The sequence below is a fragment of the Conger conger genome, chromosome 5 (genome assembly GCF_963514075.1).
Source record: "Conger conger chromosome 5, fConCon1.1, whole genome shotgun sequence".
Classification (NCBI taxonomy): Eukaryota; Metazoa; Chordata; class Actinopteri; order Anguilliformes; family Congridae; genus Conger; species Conger conger.
In genome coordinates this window covers 36474423-36498331 of record NC_083764.1, presented here as the reverse complement: position 1 = coordinate 36498331, position 23909 = coordinate 36474423, and positions in this window count along the sequence as shown.

Below are 23909 nucleotides of genomic sequence, written 5' to 3'. Positions count from 1 at the left end.
GGACTTAGCAGGGATGTAGAGAAGCTCAGTTTTGGCAAGGTGAAGCTTCAGGTGGTGGGAAGTCATCCACGCAGAGATATCAGCCAAGCAGGCAGAGATCTGTGTGGTGACCTGGGTATCGGGTGGGAAAAAAATAAAGAGTTGGGTGCCATCGGCGCGGAAGATGAGGACAGAGGAGAGGGATTTTGCTTTAGCAGAGTGGAGTGCCTCAGTGACCGCGAGCAGGGCGGTCTCAGTGGAGTGGCCACTCTTGAAGCCGGACTGGTTGGGGTCATGGAGATTGTTGTGAAGAAGATAAGTGGACAGTTGGGAGCAGACAGCCCGTTCCAGAGTCTTGGCGAGAAAGGGAAGAAGAGAGACAGGCCGGTAGTTGCTCAGAGCAGAGGAGGTTTTTTGAGCAGGGGAGTGACTCTGGCCCTCTTCAGGGAAGAGGGCATGGTGCCGGAAGAGAGGGAGGTGTTGATTAAAGAGGAGAGAAAAGGGAGAATGTCATTAGATATAGATTGTACAAGGAGAGGGGATGGGGTCAAGAGGACAGGTGGTCGGGCAGTGGGATGTAAGGAGTTTCAATGTGTCGGAGTCAGAGAGGGGAGAAAAGGAGGTGAGGGAGTTGGGGAAGGTAGGAGGGTCAGCAGGGAGAGAGGGTTGAGAGAAGGAATTGCGAATGGCGTCAACCTTCTTTTCAAAGAAGGAGACAAAGTCATCAGGTGTGAGTGATGAGGGAGGTGGGGGGGGCAGAAGAGAGGAGAAGGTTGAAAACAGTTTGCGGGGATTAGAGGCGGCAGATTAATTTTCGAGTGAAAGAAGGAAGATTTAGCTAGAGAGACAGGGGAATGGAAAGATGATAAGAGGGCATGGAAGGAAGCCATATCACTGGAGAGACGAGACCTTTTCCATTTTCTCTCCGCTGCCCGCAGTTTGGTTCGGACAGCTCGTAGATCATCAGAAAGCCAAGGACTGGGGGGGGGGAGGCCCAAGCTAATTTGGTGGTGAGGGGACACAGAGAGTCAAAGGAAGATGAGAGGGAGGACATGAGAGTTGTAGCAGCATCATCGGGAGACAGTCGAGAGAAAGACTCCGCAGATGGTAGGGAGGAGAGGATTGTAGATGAGAGGGTGGAGGTAGACAGGTGGCATAGGTTCTGCCGACAGGTGACAGTGGATGGTGGGAGAGATGGATGGGTGGGAGAGTGGAAGAGAAAAAGAGATGAAGGAGTGGTCAGATATATAATAATTCCCTTAGCTAAGGGGAAATCAACCCTTAAGTGTCCGAGTTAAGGGAAACACTTAAGGTGTTTTATGCAACCGGGCACAGGTCTCTCCCTAGCTGCATGTCCCATTGTGAATGGAGCTCAAGTTCTGTTGTATGCAGAACTAAAACAATCAATAGATAGTAGAGCCATACTAAAATGGCAGTTTCTTTAGTACATTACAATCTGGTTGAGCACATTACAATCTACATGACTGGGACCCAGAAGGTTGGTGGTTCAAGCCCCCTTGTAGCCACAAAGACCTGCACAAGGCCCTTAACCCTGCATAGGCTCCAGGGAGGATTGTCCCCTGCTTGATCAAATCAATTGTAAGTCACTTTGGATGAAAGCATCAGCTAAATAACAAAATAAACTACAACTGTTTTAGTCAAAAGTTACTGGACACATATGCATAGGGAGCTTAGGGTTGGTGATGTAGAATTTGAAGTTTTTGCACCGACTGGGTTTTCTGTTTCATTTGGGGCTGCTCCCTTGGTAGATCTGTCGGGGGGCAGCAAATTTTCATATATTCTTTTGTTTTTCCAGAGTAACGACTTGTTTGCACAACCACCACCAGGTGGCAAATGTAAGCACTCTAAGCCATCGTACTCTGAAATACTTGCAATGTTCTGACAGCAGGGGGCATCAGAGTGACATATTTCCGATGTTCCAGATCAGTTTAGCATTTTATTGCGGGCTACAATGGTTCAAGTTAGTACTAGGGTTGGGAGATCTGATGCTAAGTGTGCACATCAGGGCAACTTCACTCTGGAGCTGTGTATCAAGACAGACCCAATGTAATAAAAATATATATACATTTAATAACTCTCCAGACAAATGGTAGAACACTAGATCGTGCACTAAACAAACAGATCTTTGGTCATTACAATTTGAGTTGCAAAGGGAGGGAATTTTCCAGGAAACTTTCTGAAATTCTCAGCAGTTTTATAGATAAATACAAATAATAAAGCTGGTGCAACCTACTAAACCTGTTAAAAAGAAGGCAAATTCATTATTTTAGTCAAAGGATTAAGTTAATGGACACGGGGGCAAAGGGAATTTAGGGTTGGTTATATAGATAGAATATTATGTTTTTGCACCTTAAAGTAAGTTATTTCCTGCTTTCAGGAGCCTTAAAACCACCCACAAACGAACATTCAAACCATAAAGGATAAGAACTAGAAGTAATTTAGGCCAATGATCAAAGTAATCCTTAATCAAAATGTCCTCAAGCTAAATTTAGGCACATTAACACTAAATTACTAGAATGAACTCACAGCACATGCATTAATACAAGACTGTAATTGTTTCCAGTGTGTGCCAAACCAAAATTCCGGTATTGAAGAAAATAGCCTTGACAGAGTAAGTGGTGATGCTTATCTGATTACACATGTGCTACTGCTTCTGCCGTTTCACAGAAGCTATGTCTGTCCTCTAATTTTTTACATAATTTTATATAAAATGTTAAATATATTTTGTACTGAGTAGAGGAGAGAAGCTGCAACCGGGAATAAATTTGCTTTATTTTACACCTGGTTGCAGCTAGGGTTGTACTAATGTCCCAGTTATTATCTTCATGGTAGTTTGGCAAAAAAAGTTAACATAATTAATATGTCTTCAACCACATTTACATTTATATTTAGCATTTATACTTAAATTTACACTTACATGTAACATTTATATTTAACAAATGTTTGTTATGTTGAATGTAATGTAACATAATCTTGCTTTAATGCATAACATTACTATTGGAAAAGCAATTGCAATGTCTTTTCTAAATGTTAGTCTCAGAATGTCTTTAATGTTTTTTGTTTTTTTACTTAACGATGCTCATTTGCTTACAACTGTTACTCTTGTTTGTGATCTAGGTAATACCTCTACTGGGGTGTTATTAGTCATTAACTGGGTGTCTGGGCCCTGGATGAAATACAATTTAATGATCCTCATTCTGATGCAAGGTCACTCATTGGGAAGGGGGGGTTGGGTTTCCAGACATCTGTGAGCTCCTCTGCACCGCACATGCTGTCCCCTCCAGAATTGTTGACACCTTTGATAAAGATGGACATTGAAAAATGTTTTTTGCATTGAGGGAGAGTTGAGTCCACAAGCTCAGACCAAGGTTTAAGTTCTGGAGATATTCTGCATGGAGGAATAATCTGAGACACCTTGCTATGTGTCCACTTCATTAAACACATAGGAGAAGGCTTGGTGCTGTTATCCTGGCAAAGGGACAGTACACAATATGCTAAACGCAGGAGTGCCAAAAATTGTGACACAAATTTGGTAAATTCCAGGTATCAGGATTTTGAATGTGGTCAATCTGTGAAACAGCTTGCCAGGTCACGCATCAGAGGCACAGAGACACAGTACTGGATACTCTGAAGCCTGTCAGTAAATTATAGAACATGGCCTGAATGGCCTGTTCTTCTCATTTCATATTCTCGTATACTTATGTGACTGAGACAGATAATTGGAGGATTTCCTGTCTAAAAATAAGGCTTTAGTCAAATTTACCACATTTTGTCAGCAATGTAAATTATACTTTTTAACAGTCAGTAATGATCAGATGATCATTTAACCTGATCCACCATGGGAACTAAAAACAAAATGTTTTTCTTTCATGCCAGCATTCCCCAACTTCTTCCCTTCTGTGGCAGACTTTCCAAGTTTACACGATCTCACAGTACACCATTCTCAAAATCAAGTGAAAACTGTCAGGTTCTGTGTTTTCGTTGTCTAGTTTTGTCTGAGTCGTTAGTGTTTCTGTGTATCGTTACCCTCTGTGCACACCATAGTCTGTCTGTCAGTTCATTCATTTCCTGTCTTTCGTTTTACCTATCTGTATATAAACCCCTTTGTTAGTTAATTGCCAGATTGTTATGTTTCCTGACCATACTCTCCAGCGTTCATTTCTGATTGATTCATGTTACGACTGGTTTTGTCTTAGACTTCCGCCTCTTGCTTTGTCTGTCTTGAACCGTAGTTTATCAACCTGTTTTGGCTTTCCCACTTTCATTTCAAGATTCTGTTTTTGTTTGGTTTGCTCACTTGTCATCGACCCTTTGCCTGTGACTTCGACTTCATTTTGGATTATCCTTGCTATCTGCGTTTGCTGGTGTACTGACCCTCTGCCTGGACACTAACCAGTAGCAAGACCAAAGAGCACAGTTCAGAGGCAGTTTGCCTATTCCCTGCTGATTCTGTTTGCTGGCTATTGACCTCTGCCTGTATACTCTGCTGCCAGATTTACAATAAAGACTCTGAACTGTGCTCTTTGGTCTTGCTACTGGGTCTGTTCTGGATTCTGACAGTGACACACAATGATCCAATACATGAACAGTTGGACCCAATGTTTTGGGGGTTGAATTAAGCGATAATATGCACTCACCGTCTACTTTATTAGGAAAAATCGTACTTTATTACACCTACTAATCAGCCAATTGTGTAGCAGTAGTGCATGGGTCAGGAGCTTCAGTTAATGTTCACATCAACCATTTGAATTTTGTGAATGAGATTGAGTGTTCCACAGGATCTTTGGAAACTGTGGTGAGGGGAAGGGAAATTAAGCTGTTAAGAGGCTGTTACATATAACAGTAGGGATATAGCTTTGCCAACTAGATGCTGGAAATAATAGGGGAGAGCAGGGAAATATGGTTTTTGTATTTGGCTCAATTCTGAAAATATTAGCACAGTTGATCATTTTTTAATTCAAACAACCTTCAAACCTTGCCTATCATTACGTACCATAGTGACATATGAGACATACCATTCACTAGCGATTTGACTGTAAATATTGGGGTGGGGTAAAAATGAACACAAACTCACACAAAGTAATGCAGTTCAATATAATTTGATGGTATAGCATGCAAACAGTCTTTCATGTATTCATTGATTAATGTATATGTTTTTATAGTCTACCCATATCAAATCTATGACAGACTGTACAAGACTGTGTTCTCCAGTCGTCAAATTTCTCTTTTTCAATCTAAAACAGCTGTAGCCAGTCAAAGGTAAAGATGTGAAGCTATTTTTCATTGGAGGTAAATGTGCAGTGCAGTCCGTAAGTATTTGGACATTGCTACAATTTCTGTTATTTTGGCTCTGAACTCAAACAAATGTAATGGGACAGTTGGCCTCTCAGCAGTCTCTGATTAGTCAAGTGTATTAAATGCTTAGTAAAAGTATAAAAAAGCTTTCAGGAGAGCGCTGCAGACCTCTCTTAATTGCGTTTGTCAATATGAGGGCCAGAGTTGTGCCAATGAAGATCAATGAAGCCATTATAAGGCAGAGAACTAAGAAAATAAAAAGTCAAAGACATTTTAGGTCAAACAGTAGGCTTACCAAAACAAATAGTTTGGAACACCGTTCAGAAAAAAGAGAGCACTAGTATATAATTGAGATAATTGCCTTGATGTGGGATGAAGCACCGTCAAATGAGTTTGGAGGCATTTGATTTAACTTGAGGTGATAAGATGCTTCTGTATACTTCAAAATTAATTCTGCTGCTGCTATCAGCAGTTACATTATCAATGAAGGCAAGAGTCAGCACATGTGGCAGCCATACATGCCCAATCTATAACACCCCAAACCCCATGTTTCATAGATGAGAGGGAGTGCCATGATTCTTGGGCAGTTCCTTTTAGCCTTCATGCTCTCACCATCACTCTGACACAAGTAAATGTTGGTCTCCTCAGTCCACAAGAACTTTTTTCGGAACACTTTTGACACTTCTTAGCAACCTCTGTAGGGTGGCCTGTAGCGTAGTGGTTAAGGTAAATGACTAGGAGACACAAGATCGTTAGTTCTAATCCCGGTGTCGCCACAATAAGATCCGCACAGCCGTTGGGCCCTTAACCCTGCATTGCTCCAGGGAAGGATTGTCTCCTGCTTAGTCTAATCAACTGTATGTCGCTCTGGATAAGAGCATCTCCCAAATGCCAATAATGTAAAACCTGTAACCATCCTGTTTTTGCGGCTAACTAGTGCATCTTTTGCATCTTCCAGTGTAGCCTCAGTAGTACTGTTTGTTAAGCCTTCTGTGGACAGTAGTCACTAACATATCCACAACTGCCCCGTTTCTGATCAGCTGGACAGGTGCTTTGGGGTTTATGGCTAGAATTCTCTGTTCATCAACTGTAGAGGTATTCCTAGCTGACCATGGCCTTTGCAATTACTGAGATCACCAGTGCACTTTCTTCTTAATGATATTTCAATCCAAACAATTTATTTTGGTAAGCATATTGTTTGGTTCATGTCTTGTATGTTAAGTTTTTTTATTTTATTTATCAGCCTCATCATGGCTTCCTGTCATTGGAAAAACTCTGGTCCTCATGTTGACAAATGCCAGTCACAGATTCCAATAGCAAAAATCAAGACAAGACACTGAAAGCGTTCTTATACTTGGAAGTGACTGAATACACCTGACTAATCAAAAACATCTTAGAAACACCAATGTGCTGGAGTACAGACCCAAAAGAACAGAAATTCACTAAATTCACTAGTAGGCTACTTTCTATCACTAGCGGCATAAAACATCCAATTAGGTGTAACCTGCCTGGGGTGACTCTGCACTTTTGACTGGCTAGCAATCCCAGCAAAACAGCATGCTATATCAAAACTGCAAAGGGTTAGTCACTAAAATCCTTTTTACGATTACATACATGAAAATTAGAATTCCTTGCCAAAGACACAATGCAGTAGCCCAAAAACACTACCATTGCAAAGCAAAGCTGCATCGATCTATAACTTGATGGACAAGATCGTAGAGCCAATCAGAGATGTTCCATTGAAAAAGTAATCCTTGTAGCTTTCCGTAGACAACCAATCCCTAGATATCCTATGAAGAATGTAGGCAGTCCAGCTGAAAAGAGTCACCCACTTAACGTATATACTAGTATACACTCACAAATATCAGCAACTAAATGCATAAAAGCATCCAGAATTGGTCAAGAGATTCAGCTATTTTTCAGACCAAATGTCAGAATGGGAAAGAAATGTGATCGAAGTGAATGAACGTGGAATGACTGTTGGTGCCAGACAGGATGGTTTGAGTATCTCAGAAACTGCTGATCTCCTGAAATTTTCATGCACATTACTCTCTAGAGTTTGCAAAGAATGGTGTAAAAAACAAAAGTGAGCAGCAGTATATATATTTTCCCCATTATCCACACCCTGGAGGGGTGACAACAAGGGCAAACTATTTTCAAGGGGGGTGCCCCAGTGTAGAGCCCTGGCAGTGGTAACTGCATACTAAGTTTCTACTGAGAAAGAGAATATTTACACTGTGTTGCTAGCCAACCTTGATCAGCAAGAACACTGAAACAGATTAGCAGATTTGGTTCAGCAATTACAACCACACAACAATGCTAGTTTGCTTTAGAATGCCACTTTCAAGAGAACTTAAAATAAGATAATGCTAGTCAAAAGTTACAACATTGCAAAAATCATTCTCATATAATCATATTAAATAAAACAACCCCACATCGATAGAGCAATGCAGAGAAGTGTTTGCCATGATTGTGAGCTGGCTCCACTTAATCAGCTTATTTTTCAACCAAGTTCAGTAATATGAGATAGTTGTCCTATGCTGAGACTTACTGCCTCCTAATACAAATGCCTTCTGGTTCAATTTACTGATGACAACAAGAACAGCCATTGGTTTCCAAGGGCAAGAAGAACAAAAGCAAATCAAACCTGTTGTAAAAATTGGAAATGTAGGCAATATATAAATAAATATTGCAAATACAATATTATCTATGAGTTACCATCCATCCATCCATTATCTGAACCCGCTTATCCTGATCAGGGTCGCAGGGGGCTAGAGCCTATCCCAGCATACATTGGGCGAAAGGCAGGAATACACCCTGGACAGGTCGCCAGTCTATCGCAGGGCACACACACCATTCACTCACACACTCATACCTACGGGCAATTTAGACTCTCCAATCAGCCTAACGTGCATGTCTTTGGACTGTGGGAGGAAACCGGAGTACCCGGAGGAAACCCACGCAGACACAGGGAGAACATGCAAACTCCGCACAGAGAGGCCCCGGTCAACGGGGATTCGAACCCAGGACCTCCTTGCTGTGAGGCGGCAGTGCTACCCACTGCACCATCCGTGCCGCCACTCTATGAGTTACCATGCTTCGTTATTTAAATTATTTGGTTGTTAACCCCTTCATATTGTCCCCTTTTCTTAACACAGGCTTGAAAATAATGGCCAAAATAAAGTGGTTAGTATTCTTGAACCCTCTTCACTACATGCATAATCCTGGACTCTTCTGAAAGGTGACTCTTTGGAGCTTGTCCTCCAAGCGTGAGAATTACAGAGTTACAGAAGCTGAAACACAGTGGAAGTGGAAGTTTATTATTATTTTGTTTTTGAGTGAATACAAATGATTGTGGCTATGCCTGGTGTTATTAAAAACACAGTGGAGCCACAGCCACAACACTGAACAACCTCCCTTCCAATTTGATGACGATATCTCCAAAGCATTCTGCATTGCATTTTCGAAGCAATGTCTCCAAGTTTCCAAAAATGATATATGGAGACTCCAAAAGGACAGATAACTAAATTATATTATGGATCTTATGAGGTGTAAAATACGATACAGTATATTGCATGCTAAATTATACAACACTTTTTATCCCCCTTCAGTCACCCTCCCCCTACCTCTCTCTCCTTGTTTTTACATTTTTCAGATTTTTCCTGTTTTCTGCCAATTTAGTAGCCAATTGTACCCTATCTATTCCAATTGCCTGTGTGTTAGCTAGGGATATACTGCCTACACCCCATCCCTCGGCGACCCAGATGGATCAGGTGATCCAGAGAATGACAGGTCTTCTCCAAGCTGCATTGTCCTGTGACCGTGATTCCAAGGTGCCCGGCGAACCAATTATGCCATTCCATGTGAGCTGGCGAAACTCCGCTTTGGCAGAACCAGGAATCGAACCCTGTCCTAGGTGTGCAACTGCAACTAACTAATGCCTGCATCAAGGTCCGTTACTTTAGCCATGCACCACCGCGGCTCCCCTACCTCTCCCTCTCAACCTGCATATTTCTGTTAAATATTAGTGCCATGTATTTTCATTTCTGATCCTGAAAAAGTTGCACAAAAATATATACTGTAAGGTGACGGTTGAATTGGACTTTTAATTAATAACTGAATTAAATTACATATGATACAAACACATTTGGCACACAACTACACAACCTGACGGTACTTACCTTACATAAACTTGATACACTGATTTGAAATAAGTCAATACGAAATAAGAAATAACATCTTGGCAGAACAGTTACTTCTGATGACTAGTGATACTGTGCATACGGGGTTCAGCAGAGGCAGCAATTTCAGCCAACTGAAACACAGAGTGCTGGCACTTTTCTGGAACCAACTGGACTGCAGGAGTCTCACAAACTGTAACTTGCCCCTTCAGTGACTAAGAGTTTGAAAGGGGGTTAATTTAGGGAAGAAAAAAATCAACTGCAACCTATTTTGCAAACTCTCCCATACCAAGGCATGACAACAAAACACTAAAACCTAGGGAACATTTAATCACAAAAAAACTGTACAATTGCTGCAAAAAAAGAATCATTGTTTCCCTCCATTCCCCAAGCAAATCCATGGATTGATGTAAGAAACTAATCTAATCATTAGAGCTTTTCTTCTTCCTCCATCATATTACAGTTTTCCTGGCTCACACCATTGTAATAAATATCTGCCAGATCCAGCCTGGCATATTAGAAGCAGTCCACATGGTAGGCTTTTCTCTGAGTTGGATCAAGCTTGTGTACTCTCTGAGGGACACTCTGAGGGTGAACCTGCTACCTGCCATTGATCTCATGCAAAAACAACTTCACATCTCTGCCAGCACCAGCAGATGCAGCAAATCTGTAAATTTTCTGTTTCATATACAGAAAATTTAAATTGTGCAGGGGTTCAATTTTACCCCAAGTAATTTTACCATGTAGGTGTCAGGGAAGCAAGGATTAAGTAAAATATGTTTATTGTCTGAATCCAGCGGTTCCTACAATCAATGCCACAGAATCAATCAACCAGTCAAAACAAACTCTATGTCAGATCCTAAGAGCAAATAGCACCCGTACTGGTGAACAAAGACTCATTGACAAAGGATCTCGGTCAAAGGAACATGAACAACTTAACTGAGACAACAAATGGGTAGTCCTTAGTCAGTAAAAATTTGAACGACTCATTATGAACTGGATGCACGGATGGTGCAGTGGGTAGCACTGCTGCCTCACAGCAAGGAGGTCCTGGGTTCGAATCCCTGTCGGCCGGGGCCTCTCTGTGTGGAGTTTGCATGTTCTCCCCGTGTCTGCGTGGGTTTCCTCCGGGTACTCCGGTTTCCTCCCACAGTCCAAAGACATGCATGTTAGGCTGATTGGAGAGTCTAAATTGCCCATAGGTATGAGTGTGTGAGTGAATGGTGTGTGTGCCCTGCGATGGACTGGCGACCTGTCCAGGGTGTATTCCTGCCTTTCGCCCAATGTATGCTGGGATAGGCTCCAGCCCCCCTGCGACCCTGTTCAGGATAAGCAGGTTAAGATAATGGATGGATGGATGGATTATGAACTGCAAACCACTAGTCATCATCAGAGCTCGCCATCACCCAAGAAAGATGGCACAAAGCAGGTACCACCACTGAGCATGAAATTAACTTTTCTCCTTCCAGAAGAGAAATCCAAATAATTTAATGAAAGTGTAATAAACTTCCATCCATCCATCCATCCATTATCTGAACCCGCTTATCCTGAACAGGGTCACAGGGGGGCTGGAGCCTATCCCAGCATACATTGGGCGAAAGGCAGGAATACACCCTGGACGGGTCGCCAGTCCATCGCAGGGCACACACACCATTCACTCACACACTCATACCTATGGGCAATTTAGACTCTCCAATCAGCCTAACGTGCATGTCTTTGGACTGTGGGAGGAAACCGGAGTACCCGGAGGAAACCCACGCAGACACGGGGAGAACATGCAAACTCCGCACAGAGAGGCCCCGGCCGACGGGGATTCGAACCCAGGACCTCCTTGCTGTGAGGCAGCAGTGCTACCCACTGCACCGTCCGTGCCGCCATGTAATAAACTTTCACTCACTAATTCACAATCTCACTCAAACACACACTGTCTCTATTACACACATTCACTCACTCACTGTCTCTGTCACGCACATGCACATGTTCCCCACCAAGACATTCTCTCTCTATCTCTCTCTCACACACACACCTCCCTCACAGAAACACCTCTCTCATACAGAAATAGGCTTAAAAAAGTATTACATGCAGGGTGGTGTTGTTCTAAATTGAATGAAGAAAGCTTTTTGAAGAATAATTTTTTTATTCAGTACGTACCAAAATGTCAATGGTACATACTGAAAATAAATTTCAGCTCCCGGTCGGATTTAATGCATGAAATGGGGGAGGAAGTTAGGCTGTCAGGAACAGTGAATGCCCCGGCACATGAAAGAAAGGGTTTAGAGTGTGATGCAATTATAATTTCTTTATAATTCAACATATTGGGTCATCTATTATGAAAAGCTAGATAGCTGCCATATGTAAAGGCCTAAACAACTTTTCCTACTCGCTCTAGACTAGAAAATGCATGTAGAAATTATGCCGGGGCATATGTTTTTATCATTCTTTTGGTTGAAACCAAAAATATATAGTTAAGTTATCTGAGACCCCAGCGTATTGCAGTTAAGTCCAAATGAATTGCAGCATGTGGTAAAGCTGGGTAATAGAAATTTAAATAAACAATGGCTCCAAAGAGAATGAAGAAGTGCTGCTCTAGGCTAAAGTGAGAAATCTCCAGTATTGTGCTTAAATTATAAGAAAGAAAAACTCATAATTTTTCATATGACAGCTAGGTTTCTTTAATCTTTTGGCCTAATACAGCTTTTGGCCCAATACAGCATCTTCAAATCTACTTCAGGGAATTCATGTGCAGTCACATACTATTTGTATAATGGCTTAGAGCAAGCCTTTGATTCACCACATTAATTAAATTGCATTGTTTTAAATCACAGAACGTGATTCAGACTGTCAATGTGTAACAAAAGAACACTACATTTTAATCGCCATCTCACACCAAACACTTGGTGGGACACATTATATGGTCTGGATTGAGGATAAAATACTGCTTACATTACATTACAGGCATTTAGCAGACGCTCTTATTCAGAGCTATGTAAAATCAAGTGCAAATCGAACTCAGGGACAAGTGCGATGAGGACCCTAGAGGAAAGTATGGTTCCGAGTCCTAGCGTGACCACAAAGATACAATTTGAACCCTTGAAGAATACTTCAACTTAACAACTAGCATACCATGGTTGGGAGCTAGAATACCCTGAGTACAACAATAACTATATATAAAGTGCCATTAAAATCTATGCACAAGGCTAATCATGGTGGTGAGGTAGGGAGGGAAAGGTGCAGCCTGCACTTGAAAGAGGTCAGAGACTCTGCCGTTCTGACATCCACAGGGAGGTCATTCCACCACCTTGGGGCCAGAACAGACAGTAATCGTGACCAAGAAGTGCAGGTGCGGTGAGGGGGAGGTGCCAGGCATCCCGAGGTAGCAGAACGGATGCGTCTGGCTGGTGTATAGGTTCTGATAAGTGATTGAATTTATGCAGGAGAGATACCGGACGGTAGTTCTATATACAGGAAGGGTCCAGAGTGGGCTTCTACAGGATTGGGGTGCTGTAGGCCCTCTTGAAGGATGGGGGAAAGCATCCAGAAGACAGGGAGGAGTTCACAAGGGAGGTGACAAACAGGAGGATGTCTGTTGTGATTGCCTGAAGGAGGTTTGAGGGGATAGGCTTGAGGACACAAGTAGTAGGGCAGTGGGAGAGCAGGAGTTGAGACACATAAGCATTTGTGAGGGGAGAGAAAGAGGACAAACAGGGCAGGCACAGAAAGGCAGGCTGGTACAGAGGTGGTGGTGGTAGTGAAGGTGTTGCGGATGTCTGCGACCTTCTCATTGAAGAACACTGCAAAGTCATCAGCAGTGAGGGAGGATTGAAGTGAAGTAAATATTTACGAGCTGAGAAGACAGGAAAAAATGGAGAACAGTTGACAAGGGTTAGAAGTGGAGAAAAGTAAAATTATATTTACTGATGAAAAGTATATTTCCAATTGAAGCAGTATTTCAGTGGTCATTGTCTCATAGCTAAAAAATAGAATGCAATGTGATCACTTGGCAATCTCAGAGAAAAAAAAAGTTCACCTCATCAATAAAGTAGGGCTCCTCTCATAGTTTTGCCTAAATAGTATTGAACATGGGCAACACAGAGGTGCTGGGATTAAATCCTAGCCTGGGCCTTTCTGTATGGAGTGTGCATATCTGTATGTGGGTTGTAAAATAGGAATTTTGTTGATGAATTGCAACTAGTAGTATCTATCGGTCATCCAATTTCTCAAGCTCATATTACCCTCTCATAACACTGCTAGCCTCTGCAAGGTGACAGGATGCTGACAGTATCAGCCTTTGACTTTGAGGGTGTGAAGGGCCATCCATCTAGTGCTAAACATGCATGTCCATACAGCTCTGCATTATTTTTGTCTGAATCCAGTGGGAAAGGATGATGTTACTGTGAAAAGGTCATTCTTTTTCACTAAAATAATTCTTAAAGTATTTTTTTGTACATAATATACAAATAGTAGCCTAATTTACCCATTTGTGCCTTAAGATGTGTGTACACAATTTTCAATGCCCCTAATTTGAGCAGACAAACGCCTATGCATAGAATGCACTCTCATTAAGTTTCTCTAACATATTCAATATCGCCTTTAAACCAACACTGTATATAAATTGCCCAATCACCTCCTTGGAAAAAGGCATCTCCATTCCTGGAGGATCACTTGGAGCTCATTTAGAGACTGAATAAATCCACTTTGTTTTCTCCAGTGATATACTACACTATATTAATCACACTTTTCTTTTTGAAATGAAATGTTTGCATTTGCCAAAAGCCTGAAAAGACAGGAAATTAAATTGATCAGCCCTCATGCTAACACCAGCATGCTCTCCATCAAGGTGTATCAGCACAGATCTCTGACAACTGCTACAGCCATTTGTAATGTCTACTGTACGTCAAACAACATTTGCTCACCATTGGGCAGATTATTTAAGATTCAAACCGCTCAAAGAATTCATAATCTTAAGATTAGTGCAGAAATAATAATATGCTGTCATAATAATTCTATGTAAATAATTTCATATACATGAGAGTCCTGTTCTGCACCAACTGAATATAAACTATTAGGGTTGTAGCATGTTGTCAAAGATCTGAGCAGATACACCCTGATAGAGAGCAGGCTGATGTTAGCGTTAGGGCTGATCAATTTCATTCATCTTTTGAGGCTTTCAGAAACATTTCACTTAAAACATAGTTTTTTGTGATCCATTTCCTTGGTTCAACTAATACTTGATAATTCATTACAAATATGCATAAAAAATAAAGCCCTTGGCTGAGAGCTTAGCTTACAGATTCGGCCCACTAGCTAACTGTTTAACTGTAACTGTCCCCATTTATTATACACAGATGTGATTTTCTGGCAAAAAGTGGTCCTTTTTTTTTTTTTCTTGGTTTCATTTTGTCAACCAAATGTATTGTTTTTATAGCTAGCATGCGTAACGATGCATGATTTAATTAGCGTCATTCTTTTCCATTTCAACAATAATTCTGCCGTCTGAATCGAATTTCTTCAGTCAAATCTTAAGGACATGCTCATTGTCTGCCATCAAAATGGCATTTGCATATTAAGATAGATCTTGCTAGCGAGATTGCATGTTCTCTCGTGTGTAATGAGAAATATCCTGTCACAGCCAGTTAGCTAGTTAGCTTTCTAGCAAGCTAGATCGCAAATTACTTTTAAAAGCCTAACTTAACCTAGCTAACAACAATACAATACAAAAAATAGCTAGTTAACTAGCTGGGATTAACACTGTCACTGCTGTTTTTAGAGCTAGCTGGCTAGCCTGATGTTTATGAATTGGCCAACAAATGTATACTTTAAGCTTCCTAGCTAGCTGAATATCAGCCCAGTTAGCTAACATTACATTAGATAATTCTTAATTCCTTTATTTAACAGGGACAAATGCATACAACATTGCGTTATATATAAAATACAAGCCATAGATGCCATACATACAGGTTTCTAGCCATGGCTAAGTAACCCCTGTCCAAAGTTAACCTTAGATAACTTGACAACTAATATATACGTTTGCCTCAGACAGCTAGTTACTCACAGACCCTCTAATCTTTGCATGTTAGCTAGAAAATATCTGTAGTACTATAGCTAATGTTGTTGAAAAAAATATTCTGTCCCCAAGGAATCATTTACATTACAAATGTGATTGCAAGCTAAATCTATCAACTTAAGGTAATAATATATAATGTTTTGACCAGCTGGTTCTCCATTTGTGACACTAGGGATAGATGATGACACAAAAACTTGTGGAGGAGGGACAAAGAGGAGTGGATGGGAGTAAGTGACTGCAAAGTAATATACAATTAGAAACTGATATTGTGTTTATTGTTTTATGCCTGGACATGTCTTTGTTACAGACAGTGCACCAGTGACAGTAGGCTACACAATACGGTAGCGGCAGATCAAGCCAAAAACCATGTCATTATTTCAAAAGAGAATCTGTTTCTGTAACTTTAATGGAGAAATAGATTTCTTATATGTAGTTATATTTAGTAATCTACATTCACTTATTTACTTTGCTGTTAAAAACTGAAAGACGTGTGGTAAGTGAACCATTGCTCGTCTCTGTAGGAGCTGAAGAGCCCTACGAATGGGGTCAGAACTGAGGGGGGTGAGACCACCGCTGCATCCTGGTGCTGGTTTAATATTATGGATGTGGCAATCGGTGGGAGGCCGTCCATCACACCTCCTGTCCTGGTTGTCTCAGCCTGTGGTGAAGGTGATGCAGTGGTAGTCTCCCCTTCGAGCAGAAAGCAGGATAGGGCAGGCAGCAGCAGGAAACTGAGGAACTCTGACTTGTCGGAGTTCCTCCAAAGACAGGCTGATGTTGAGGAGAGAGAGAGAGGGAGGCACTAGAGAGAGAGAGAAGCAGAGGGAAGCAGAAAGCCTTGGAGAGGGAGGAAAGGAGAGAAGCCAGGGAGAGAGTGGAGAGGAGGGAGTTTCTGGGCCAATTTCTGGACTTATTTTAAAGAACCCTGAATAAATCATTGTTTTGAGCGATTGTATCAATTTTTTCATTCTTATAAGGCTAGATATGTAGTCTACTTGCTGTAAATTCCTGTCAACCGATGTCATACAAGCACAGTGTTTATCCATTAAACGTGTAACTTGGAACAGATGGAAATGAACAGATTAATAAACTTGATGTACAGTTGATACAACAGTTGTGACCAACTGCATATGTTAATTTAATTATTTTAAACAGAAACAGAAAGTGATGGAAGAACGTTTGTGAATTAAAATTAGAACGTTGGCTAAAAAAAAAATATTTACTGAGAATCTAGTGGTTCAAATTATGTCAAGGGGGAATGGTACATGGTAAGAAGTTTGTGTATTAATAAAGTGGTACAGTGTCATGTGGGAGGTAATACCCGCTGTTACCAGCAGAGGGCCGAGGATCATTGGTCGCACCTGTTCCTCATTGGCGTTAGGGGAATTACCTCCCGGGAAGCATATTTAAGCTCAGTACTGACTCTCCTTCAGTGCTTGTGTGTCAACTGTTCACTCTTGCGCCAAGCCGGTAAGCACAAGGTAGACTCTATCAGTAGTTTTGGGAGTCAGGTACTGTGCTGGTGGTTGCTAACAAAAAAGAAAAGCTTAAAAAAGGTAAGGAAGGCGTTTCGCTGGTATTGTGTTCGCTGGCGCCTTCCTCTAAGGTTTTTGGTTTTGGTTTTTCTTTCTTTTGACTCGTGTGAGTCAGTGGTTGGGGGACGTTGTCCCCTGGTATGTATTTTTGGTTTGTGTTTTCTTCCCGAGCTGCGCCTCGAGGGTTTTATTTTCTCGTGCCTAGTTTTTTACGCTAGGTTGTATTTTCTTTTCGGCGGTCTGATACCGTCAGTGCTGTGTGTCAAGCACATTTTGGGTTTTGAGTTTCGCCCTGTTTTGGAGGGTTGTTTTATTTTCCCAGCCGTTTTGGGCTTAATTTTTGTTATCCTTCTAATTCGCCTTCGGGTTAGTTTTTGTTCCTCCCTCTGTTCTGGGAGTAGGGGTTATCGCCTAATATTGAGTGTTAGTGGCGAACACGTTTGCGTGCTCGCTTTAAAAGGGTTTCCCCTTTAGTCACTACTGGCTCTCCGCCCAACCCCATCCTCACAGTACACACAAGCCTCCTTGGAGAGACCAGCGACTAGTTTGGGAATGGAGGTGGGAGATTCCCCGTTAGAAGCGGTGGTAGCTGCCCAGCAGGCTGCTCTAAATAGGCAAGAACAGGCGCTGCATGCGCTACAGGCACAGCAAGCTGCCACCACTGAGCAGCAGACCCTAGTGTTCCAACGCCAGGACGAGATCCTGGCCAGGCTAGGCAGTCAGCAGGACGTGCTGCTGGGTCTCGCCGACAGTTTTCGGCAACTAGCGAGCGAGTTTCGCTCAGCTCAGGTACAAGCATCATCCCCAGACAATCCCCCACCACCCATGCCTCCCCAACTTGCGGTTCCCTCTTACTCATTTACCATACCTATGGTCAGGGAGCCCAAGTTACAGCTGCCGCTGCGGTATGGGGGAGAGGCGGGCAAGTGTAGAGGGTTCCTCTCCCAGTGCCTGATTTTTTTTTAAAGCCCAGCCTTCCCGGTTCTCGACTGAGGATTCGCGGGTAGCATTTATCCTGTCATTACTGACCGGAACCGCTCTGGCCTGGGCGGAACCGCTGATCCGAGCACAGTCGCCCCTAATGAGTGCCTCTCAGCCCCTCATGCAAGAAATGACACGGGTATTCGATCACAATGTTACGGGCAAAGAGGCCGCGGTCCGCTTAACGTGGATGAGGCAGGGAACCCAAAGTGCAGCAGAATTCTCTGTGGCGTTTCAGGCTCTGGCCGGGGAGACGGGGTGGGCTGACGAACCACTGATGACTCTGTTTACGGGTGCGCTATCAGACCCTGTTAGGGACGTCCTCGCTACCGTGGACCCCCCGGAGAATTTAGGGTCGCTAATTTCCATAGCAATCCGTATTGACAACCGGATTCGGGAACGAGAAAGAGAAAAGGTTGTCCGCACGGGCGGGGTTAAGTGGTCTGTCCCGTCCCCCCTAGGTAGGGTTCTAAGAACCGAGGGGAACCAGGAGGCATACAACTGGGGGTTACTACTATGGCACACTCGAGGAGACAACCCTGGAGAGGAGGGCTATGTTTTCTTTGTAATCAGCCAGGGCATCAAAAGAAAAACTGCCCCGACCTAAAGAAAGCAAAAGAGCAGTCCCACTAGTGGAGCGAAAGTCACTAGTGGGACAGCTCGAGGGTATTAGCTTTCGCACCATCCTACCGATCGAACTGACATGGAAAGGGGTTGTCGTTGGGGCAGAAGCCTTTATTGATTCCGGGGCGGTGGACAATTTTATTGACGGGCAGTGGGCTAAAGAGAAGAGACTGCCGGTTTGATCTATGCCTCAGCCTCAGTCGATTACGGCGCTAGACGGGCGTCCTTTGGGGTCTGGAGTGGTACGCCAACGGACAGAGCGGGTTGTCATGCGAAGCCTGTTTGGGGGGCACTGGGAACGCATATATTTTTATTTGGTCGAGTCCCCGGCATATCCGGGGACTTTAGGGCATGTCTGGCTAGTCAAGCACCAGCCTCACATAAACTGGGGTAGCCAAAGTTACCCGGTGTCTCGGTGGGGTCCACAATGCGCAGCCCACTCAGATCGCGGGAATACCTCCGCGTCTCCTCCTACTGATACTGACATAGGGTCCGAATTGGACGAGGAGGAGGCTAAGGAGTTCCTAAGTCCTGGGGTTAGGATACCGGAGGAGGAGGAGCAGGAAGGGAGCCTGGAGTGGGACCCAGTCTGTGACTGGAATCTCCCTATTGACGAGGGAGAGGGTAGTGACGTCACAGACTGGGACGCCGAGAGCCTATGGCAAACCTCTATCAGTGGGAGTGAGAACCGGATAATGGGGGCTATTGGGTTCTCGCTGCCATCAAATGTCCCGAGGGCGTATCGTGAATTGGCTGAGGCGTTTAGCAAACAACAGGCGACCACGTTACCTCCACACCGCTCGTACGACTGTGCAATAGAGTTGCATCCGGGTACAATCCCTCCCAGGGGTGCACTCTATTCATTGTCGGTGCCGGAGAGCAGGGCCATGAAAGAGTACATTCGGGACGCCCTAGCCAATGGGTTCATCAGACCGTCCTCATCACCGGCGGGGGCGGGGTTCTTTTTTGTTAAAAAAAAAGGACGGGAGCCTAAGACCCTGTATCGATTACAGAGGCTTGAATGCTATCACCATAAAAAATAGGTACCCCCTTCCATTGATGAACTCTGCATTTGAGCGCCTGCAAACGGCATCAATATTCACCAAATTAGACCTCCGCAATGCGTACAATTTGGTACGCATACGGGAAGGCGACGAATGGAAAACAGCCTTCAACACACACTCTGGTCATTACGAATATCTGGTTATGCCGTTTGGCCTCACCAACGCCCCCGCGGTGTTCCAGGCGTTCGTCAATGATGTGCTTCGAGATGCTGGAGAAGTTCGTTTTCGTCTACCTGGACGATATTTTGATCTTCTCCGCCACCCTCTCAGAGCACATCCGGCACGTAAAAATAGTACTGACACGCTTATTAGAAGCTCGCCTTTTTGTTAAGGCAGAGAAGTGCGTGTTTCACACGAGTTCAGTGTCTTTCCTCGGGTTTATCGTTTCCGCCGGCAAAACCGAAATGGACCCGAGAAAGATTGCTGCCGTGAGGGATTGGCCAACCCCGGAATCGGTAAAACAGGTGCAGAGATTCCTAGGATTCGCCAACTTTTATCGGCGGTTCATCCGCAATTTTAGCACGGTAGTCGCGCCCATCACAGCACTCACTAGAAAGAGTGCCCCGGCGCGTTTTGTTTGGACACCTCGGGCAGAGGCGGCATTCGTGGGTTTAAAAGAAAGGTTCTGTTCGGAACCCATTTTGATAACCCCTAACCCGTCCCTGCCGTTTATTGTGGAGGTTGATGCCTCCGAGCTGGGGGTGGGGGCTATTCTTTCGCAACGGTCTCCCCAAGATCAAAAGGTGCATCCCTGCGCGTTTTTCTCACGGTCACTGTCTCAGGCCGAGAGAAACTATCACGTGGGGGATCGAGAACTGCTTGCGGTCAAACTGGCCTTGGAAGAGTGGCGGCACTGGCTTGAGGGGGCGGAACATCCGTTCACTGTGTGGACAGATCATAAGAACCTGGAATACATCCAGACCGCTAAAACGCGCAACTCACGTCAGGCGCGCTGGGCGCTATTTTTTGCGCGTTTTTCATTTACTGTAACGTATCGTCCAGGATCTAAAAACATTAAGCCAGACGCTCTCTCTCGGGTTTGCGACAAAACGGACCGGGAACACAATCCGGAACCCGTTCTCTCTGGGGTTGGGATTGTAGCGCCTATCATTTGGGAGATTGAGTCAGCGGTGCGGAGAGCATTACGCCGTGACCCGGATCCTGGAGGGGGTCCGCCGCACTGCCTTTTTGTGCCCGCTGGGGTCCGGTCCCAGGTGCTACAGTGGGGGCACGCCTCACGCCTGGCGGGGCATCCCGGGGTTCGGCGCACCAAAGATTTGTTGTCCCGACGATTCTGGTGGCCCGGGATGGAAAAGGACGTCCACGAGTTTGTGGGCGCATGTCCAGTCTGTGCGCGCAGTAAGAGCTCCCACCGTCCCCCAGCAGGGCGGCTACGTCCGCTACCAGTCCCGAGGCGCCCCTGGAGTCACATTGCGCTGGACTTTATCACGGGGTTGCCACCATCTGAGGGGAACATGGTCATTTTAGTGGTGGTGGATCGGTTTTCCAAGGCGGCCCACTTCGTGGCACTGCCCAAATTACCATCGGCAGTGGAAACCGCACGGTTGGTGGTTGACCACGTGTTCCGGTTGCACGGGCTGCCTCAAGACGTAGTATCAGATCGTGGACCCCAGTTCACCTCCCGGTTCTGGCGGGCGTTCTGTTCTCTACTGGGTGCTTCGGCTAGCCTGTCCTCTGGTTTTCACCCTGAGACCAACGGGCAGACGGAACGCACCAATCAGACCCTCGAGAACACGCTACGGTGTCTGGCGGTTGACGACCCCACTTCGTGGAGTCGTCAACTCACGTGGGCAGAATACGCCCAGAATTCGCTGCAGAATGCGTCCACAGGGCTCTCGCCTTTCGAGGTGCAGTCCGGGTATCCCCCGCCACTGTTCCCGGAATTAGAGAGAGGGGGCGAAGTGCCCTCTGCGGAGGCCTTTGTGCGGCGGTGCCAGACTACATGGAGCAAGGTGCGGGCTGCCCTCGTAAGGGCTGCTGCCAACCAAAAAAGGTGGGCCGACAGGCATCGCCAGTCGGCGCCCTGCTATAGGGTGGGGCAACGAGTGTGGTTATCTGCGCGGGATCTCCCTTTGCGGGTTGAGTCGCGTAAGCTCGCACCGCGATTCGTAGGGCCGTTCAAAATAATAAAAAAAATCAATCCCGTTACGGTGCGTCTGCGACTACCCCGTTCTATGAGGATACACCCCACATTTCACGTATCCCGCCTTAAACCAGTGTTAACTAGTGTATTGGCGCCCGCGGAGGTCCCGCCACCACCTCCACGGCTAATTAACGGGGGTCCGGTCTACACCGTGCGCCGCATCCTGGCTGAACGTCGCGTGGGCAGGGGTAAACAGTACCTCATTGACTGGGAGGGGTTTGGTCCTGAGGAACGTTGTTGGGTCCCCTCGAGGGACGTTCTGGACCCTGATCTGATCCGGGAGTTTCGCAGGCAGAGGGCAGAAGGAGCGTCTGGGGCCGCTCCTTAGCAGGGGGGTCCTGTCATGTGGGAGGTAATACCCGCTGTTACCAGCAGAGGGCCGAGGATCATTGGTCGCACCTGTTCCTCAATGGCGCTAGGGGAATTACCTCCCGGGAAGCATATTTAAGCTCAGTACTGACTCTCCTTCAGTGCTTGTGTGTCAACTGTTCGCTCTTGCGCCAAGCCGGTAAGCACAAGGTAGACTCTATCAGTAGTTTTGGGAGTCAGGTACTGTGCTGGTGGTTGCTAACAAAAAAGAAAAGCTTAAAAAAGGTAAGGAAGGCGTTTCGCTGGTATTGTGTTCGCTGGCGCCTTCCTCCTAAGGTTTTTGGTTTTGGTTTTTCTTTCTTTTGAGTCGGTGGTTGGGGGACGTTGTCCCCTGGTATGTATTTTTGGTTTGTGTTTTCTTCCCGAGCTGCGCCTCGAGGGTTTTATTTTCTCGTGCCTAGTTTTTTACGCTAGGTTGTATTTTCTTTTCGACGGTCCCGGTCTGATACCGTCAGTGCTGTGTGTCAAGCACATTTTGGGTTTTGAGTTTCGCCCTGTTTTGGAGGGTTGTTTTATTTTCCCAGCCATTTTTGGCTTAATTTCTGTTATCCTTCTAATTCGCCTTCGGGTTAGTTTTTGTTCCTCCCTCTGTTCTGGGAGTAGGGGTTATCGCCTAATATTGAGTGTTAGTGGCGAACACGTTTGCGTGCTCGCTTTAAAAGGGTTTCCCCTTTAGTCGCTACTGGCTCTCCACCCAACCCCATCCTCACAGTACAGTGTGAATGAATAACACAATGTTATGTAAAATCAGAGCTGTTTTTTTGTTTAAGAATATGTAATGAGATGTAATGCTAACCACTGTAGCTAGCTCGCTGGCTTTACAGACTGGACTAGCTACATCAGTGCCGACAAGCACAATTGTCCTGCAAAGTACTGCCCTCCTCCTTGCTGCAGCTCTCCAGATGACCTGCCTTCATCGGATTCCAGTTTCCATTTGCTGCCTTCTCCTTCCCTCAACCAATTTTTCAAAATATCGTATGACAATAGCACCCCATAAGGAGTAGCATAGCCACAGGAAACATCACCAGCTCCATTTCTCCAGCCTATTTGGTAACCAGTTGTTCACAAGCTGGTAAACAGCGCAAGAAAATTATAACGGACACGATTGTTTACAAAATAATGACAACTTTATTATGGGGTTGATCACTGATATTATCCAAAGCTGCATGATTATCTACAATTACTTTTATCACACACAAATGTTAACAAAAATATTTTGGGGTGAAATTCCAATTCCAGTAAACCAGAGGAGCTACCTTTGTAGCTACTGTGAAAATATTGATATAACCAGCAATACCAGGTGCACTTAGCCAGTAGCTACTGATCTTGCTGATTATATAAACATTTTCACGGTACTACGGTACCAAGTGGCGAGCAACGGGACAATTGCGCTCTGCAGCACCGAAGTTGGTAGTCCAGTATAGCCGGCTAGCTAGTTAAAATGGTTAGCATTACATTACATCACATTAATGTAGTAAGTTAGTTACTACTCTGTTAGTGAGGTGATACCAGCCTCCACCTGCTGACTCAGAAGAAACCAAATTAACCGTAACATATACAGTACTGTGCAAAAGGTTTAGGCAGGTGTGAAAAAATGCTGTAAAGTAAGAATGCTTTCAAAAAAAGAAATGT